The following is a 6,466-nucleotide window of genomic DNA, read 5'->3' as shown; positions in this document are numbered from 1 at the left end:
AGAATAATTGTTAACAATAAATTATGATGTCGATGGTTATGGAACTGCCAACCTGAGACATAATTTTTCATTTAATCCTAAAGAGTGCCTGATTTTAATGAGAAATATATTTCTTGTTGGACTGCATGGAATTGGTGATCCTGTCATAATTGACATCTACATAAACTATTCAGAAAAAAAGTAAAGTACATGTCATTCAGAAATAGAACCTTCAAGTGAGAGGGCTCAGTATAAGGAAACTATGTCTTATATGTAGCTCTGGAAGTTTCATCTTGTAATCCCCCAAATTAAATAAAAAGACACAGATAACAAGTAAGAGCGTGGGCATACAAGTAGTGAACTTGATGATAAAGTTGGAAAGAAAAATAGGAGTAAATGGCTAAAAGGGTAAAGGAAAGTGAAAGTGTCCTCTGTTGTTCATGCAAAATTAGCAAGAATATACATGGTTTCCTTACCCCCCACCTTTTTTTTTTTTAATTCTTTCCTAGAAATGCTGTTGGTCCTTTGAAGTCAGTGCTGGGCCATTTTTCAAGGTCAAATCTGGCCTTGCTAACTAGCATGTAGATGCCAGGAACTGAACCTCAGAATTTCTTAAAAAGTAGGAGTTTTTCCATTGACCTAAGTCTTTGCCCTGGGTTTTTGTGGGGATTCAGTTTTGCTTTCACTTAAAACAGATAAAATAATTTTTACATGCCATTGAATGATACTAGTCAAGCTGTATTCTGCATTGAACTCCATGGCAGAGTGTCTTACATCTGGGTAAATACCTTGAGGATTACTACCATTACGTTAAATTCACTTTTGTAATTTTTTATGCAGCTTCAGTCTGAAAATAAAGCTTGAATAATGATTTAGTTGCAATGTAAGTTTAATTTTAAAAATTCACTTGGTACTTTTGCCTGTTAAATTCAGGCTGTCTGAGTTGCATGATATTGATAAAGGGAAAAACCTAGAAAATCTCATAAAATGGCTTGTTAGTATAAAATCTGCCCTTTGCTGATATTTGCAGTCAGAAACTGGAATATCCCAGCTCTATTTTGGCAATACCTGCCTCCTTGACAGCCAACGTGACCTACGTCTTCATTACTGCTTTCTTGGGACCCAGGTATTCAGCGTGGATATGCTTAAAAACAAAGTTATCTAATTTGATGCATAGCCTTATTCGTTGTTCTGAGAAGTAACTATTAATTTGATCTCTAGATAGCTGCAGATACACAGCGGCTTGTAGTAACCTGCTCGTTTCAACCCTAACTCTACTCTTCCTGTATAGCAATAGCAGCTGAATCTGTGTATGGCACTAAGATGCTGTAATTCTAAATAATCATAATGTATAAGCCCAGCCTTGTGGTTGGTAAAATACGGTTTGCCGTTCAGTATAATGTGTGATCAAGGCCATTGAGACCAGTGGCCAGGAATCAAATTTGCAGAAAAATGAACGTTGCCTTAAGATATAGGATGTATAAATAGGGCTGTGTATGCTTCGGAAAGGATTCAGAAGAGGTCTTCTGGAATGGAAAGACTGCACAGACTGCTCCTCTTGAAAACAATTCCATATTTTTCAGGGGAGCCAGAAAAAAAGATCAGGCTGCTTTAAAGAGATGTTCCTGAGTTTGAAATCATTTTTGAAGCACGTACAGCCCTAGTACAAAATTGCATAAATAGTATGGCCCAAACAATAGTAGATGCTCAAATATTGCATGTACAAATCCTTTATCTTATTAACATGCTTGTGCAAGGTTTTTTTTCCCCCTTCCTTTCTTTCATGTGTTCGAACACTGTGGTAAGAGCTGTTTCAACAATCAACTGCAGTTCATAGCAAAGCTCAAAACCTGCTGATGCAAGTCATTGGGTTTTAATAGATCATTGACCCATCTGTAAGACTCTGACCACTTTGGAGATAAAGAGGCAATGTTCTACTGGCTGCTCATACTGGAACATACTGAGAAATGGTATAATGATTAACACTGGTAATGGAAATGTGCCTTTTCATTTCCAACTAGTATATGTGAGTAACAGATTTTTTCCCTTATTCAGTAGCATTAACTCCCTACTTTTTTAACTGTATTGCAGGATCAAACTATAAGTTAGAATATCAAGTTGTCATTAAGTCACCAGGGAGATGCAAAACATTGACAATAGGGTTCTGTCAACAGGTGGCAGCACCTAGCTGGATTTAGCTAATCCTAAAAAGCAAAGCAGGGGCAGATTTAGTTAGAATTTGATGGGAGACCCCCAGGAAATGCCAGGACCATAGGCTAAACTGGCAAAACAAAAAACAGAAGGAGACAGTTCAAGCAACTCCTAAGATTGCATGGACACAGGCACGAATCCACTAGAAACTGAACTTGATTCCAAGGCTTGGCAGTGTGGTGCCTGTAATGTCATTATCTCCCCAGAAACCTCCCCTGGAGCCCACAAGGTTTCCCGACTAGCTTGGCTATTTTTAAAAGATTCTTTTAATAAGGGACGTTATACGGCATCTAACCTCATATTTATTGATGGGAATACCTTTGGGATTCACAAAACTACCTTGAGAGGTTAGATTGAGTAGAAAGGCAGGCTGCCAATGATTTAAATAATCAATGAATAAAATCCCCCGCCACCCCAGCAGGATGGTAGAGACCGTCTCAGGGGCCCCTGGGCCTTCTGATGAATGATGGTGGGTCATGGGAGCTAGGACAGCCATTTTCGTGAAAGGTGGCCTCCCGTGGCTACGCTCAGTTGCAAATCTACTCTGGCCTGTAGCCTTCTCCGTATCCCAGGGTACTGTATGTATATTCAGTCCATAGAAGTGGCTGGGCAGAAAATCCCTGTCTGTGGATGAAATTACATCCATCCTTGTTGGTCCGTGATGCAACCCAGTTTAGGCTTCTCGTAGCTGCAATTACCTGGATTTGTTTCAGTTGATTTTATCTCAGGTCATGAGCAGATTGTTTGACCAATGCTGCAGTGTGCCTGCTCAACCCTTGCCCTTCTTGGCTCAGGGTAGCAAAGTGATCAAGGCTCAGGTGGAAGATGGAGACTTCCTAAGCGTTGTTGACATATAATCAAGCCAGGTTAGAGGCAACTTTTCTGGCCACACAAATGCCCACTGGGAGGCTGGAGGCCAGAGCCGGTGAGGCTGGGGTGTAATTGTCTGAAACTTTCCTTTGGGAGACTTTTTAAGAACTTAGTTTGAAATAGGCTTAAGAATAGCTTTAGTCTTTGCCTTGGAATAGTCAGAAACCATAACATTGCTTTTGGTCGTTAGGCAGTTGAGAACTACATAGAAGTGATTTGGGTGGTATCCGATCCTGGTGCCTCTGGTTGCCCATCCTTGCACTAAGGGAACAAGCCCAAGGAGGCCTCCTACTTTTGTCCTTTCTTCATCTAGTTTGGCCACAAGGACCCCAACTGTGGTCTCCCTCTATGCCTTTATCTGTGACTTGACTCACCAAACATTGTTCTGGTTTTTCTGCTTTTTGCAAAGCAAAAGAATACTTCTGCAAAGGACTCTTCCTTTGCTGAGGACAACTGCTGCTTGGAATTAGGTACGAGAAGATTCTCGGTCTCCCAGTCTGGATGAAGCAATAGGTATTTGCTGGGAAAGGAGTTTTGGCACACGTTCTGCTCCACCCTCAGCTTTTTGAACCTAAACCAGTACAAAAAGGGACACTGAGACCTTGAGCAGAACATGAGCTGTCAGTATGGCCCTCAGTGAAGACTGACATTAATTTCAGATTTTTGAGCAGAAAAGTTGCAGTTCAGGTGAAAGGAACTAGGAAGTCACCCCGCTGTCAGAGGGCATTTTATCAAAGGAAATTTGGATGGGTGAAAATAAATTATATTCTTGCAAAATTCTGCTTTTAAACAAGGGGAAGGGAAGGGAAGTTAGGTTAAGTTCAGAATGGCTGTACCTGGTCTGGCATCTGTGTCTTCTGGGAAAGATTCTGGTCACATTTTAAAATTTGTTTTAGTATTATTTTCTAGAGTGGCTTTATTAATTATTGGTAGTACTTGTAAGCCAGCTTCGAGAGGCCTGTATTTTGAATGGGGGATATAAATAATTGGAATAGTCTGAATTTGCCAGGGAACTCCATTGTTTTTGTTTCTGAATTCCCTGCCGTCCCATTTATGAATGAAAAATAAATAACAACCAACTTCTCTAACACATTAAGCTTTAGATGGATCTTCCTCTTGAACAGGGTCCAGGGCGTAGTTATATTTCAAGAAACAAACGCTGGTGAGTGATATCCCCAAAGTTCAGATATAGTTGACGTTAACCATCAAAATCTTCAAAGCTCTGTTGAAGTTGCAGCGTTGGACAGTGGACTAAACACTGCTTTCTTTTTCTTTCTTTTCTTTCTAATGAATCTACTAAGCAGGAGAGGCACATTTAGGTAGTCATAATGAGAGTTATTTGAAATTCTGTAGTCAGGGTAGATTATTCAACACAGGACATTGTTCTTGGCTTAGTGATGGCCACAAATTTGTGCTAAATCTGAGAAATTATATTCAATCCATCCCTGAAGTCTGAGAATGGAAACTTTAAAGTGATGTTGTTCTTCATGTTGAAGACAAGAACTAACAACGGCCCCTGCGGCTCGGGCATCCTGTTTCTTCTCCTGGGTCGAAGACAAAGACTACCTGAAATATAGTCGGTGTCCATGCAACAGTTCGTAACAACTCCCATAAGCAACTCCCATGCAATCCGGGGGGTGGGGGGCTGTGGTAGGTGCAGAACCATTGCAGGGCCCAGATTTTTCCCTTGCCCAGGGCAACATCCCAGACAAAGCTTGGAAGCGCCTGAAAGTAGCAGCAGGCCAGGTCAGAGGTGGGACCTGCAGGTTCAGGGACAGCTCCCAGAAAACAAATTACTATGAGCAGAAATGACTTTCATTTTATTCTCTTTTTGCTTAATATATGTTATCCTTTAAGTAATCTTCCAAGAGTGTTCTGCTGTGCAGTCTCAAGATTTCCCACAGTTCCGGTACATACATACATACCAATTGAGCATTCTAAAATGCTGAAAACGTGACAAATTTATCCAAATCCAAATAAAATATCCCCCTTTTTACCATTAAACGTAATTTATCTACAAACCATGAGGAAGGGATGGAATTTCAATTTTTTTGACTGAAATATTATTTACTCTTGTCATTCCTCTGTTACTTTTGAACTCTCCAACAGACAGCAAATTCCATCCTGCTGATAGTAGGTCAGTGCCTAAAATTTCATCATATCTTTTGTTAAACACAGCATAACCTTTAATCTGTGCTTGGCCATTACTGATACGCAACTGTATATGGAATCTTCCCAGAATTACAACTCAGAATTAACTTGATTGATCTCAGACAAACCCACTGAACTCCTACAGATTTTATTTAAATGCTTAAATATTACAGTTGTTAGTCAAAACTAAACTATATTCTCCATCCAACTTAAGAATTTCTCACTTTTTCTTTACTTGATCCTTGAATTCTCATCTATTAATTCCATCCTTGGTTTATTTTGGTTTTGTTAATCTACAAATACTGAGTGTTGTTTTTTTGTTTTTTTGTTTGGGGTTTGTTTGTTTGTTTTGCTTTTACAAAATGGGATCAGAATGCCTTATACTCTGTGCTGTTGAACCAGAATTGTATTACATTCTGTGTTTATCAGCCTGACCCTTAAAGCACAATAATGAAGTAAAAATTCCTGAGGCAGAGCTTGCATCTTGAAGACTAATAAAAACAGGAAGAGGAAATATGAACAGATGAGAAGAAAAATATAATGTAGAACATATTGTAGATATATGATTGATCGATTCATTCATTCATTCATGAATTTATAAACCTCTTCATTGCAGCGTACAAAAGCAATAACCTCAGCCAATGCAACAATTACACTAACAGACAATAACACAAATACAATTTATAATTACGATAATCTTTCTGGCATCACCAGCTGTATAGTACTCCATTCCCAAAGGCTCTCTGGACCACCAGAACTTCCAGAAGGCCAGGAATCTGGGGTCTACCCTTGCCTTGGGTGGGGAAGGCAAGGAGGGGAGCCCCTCCAGAGGGGAAAATTAGAGCTACTCCTGATGAATTGCAGCTCGGGACCTTCCTGTTGCCTTTTACTGTCTAGAAGGGAGCTTGGTTGCAGAGTTTTCAGTTTCATCCAGGATGGCCTGTAACTGACCAATGTTGCTTCCAGATGATCTTTGTTGGGAGCTGTAGCTTTCTACAAGTCATCTTGGGTTCTATTCTCTTCTAGCTTGTCCAGTAGTAAAATATTCTAGGTATCAATTTGGCTTTCTTCATCTGTTTTTCCCCATTTATTTAATGGATACGAGTGGTTTTGAGAAAGGCCTGCTGGAAATCCTTAAAAACATTTTTACTTTTCTGTGATTGTGTAAGATATACTGTATATGAAATATCGTTATTTCTGTAAATCTCTTTTCCCATGTTTTACTTTTTGTATTTTATAACAGCAGTTTATAAAA

The sequence above is a fragment of the Candoia aspera genome, chromosome 6, assembly GCF_035149785.1.
Source record: "Candoia aspera isolate rCanAsp1 chromosome 6, rCanAsp1.hap2, whole genome shotgun sequence".
Classification (NCBI taxonomy): Eukaryota; Metazoa; Chordata; class Lepidosauria; order Squamata; family Boidae; genus Candoia; species Candoia aspera.
This window is presented reverse-complemented; position numbering follows the sequence as displayed.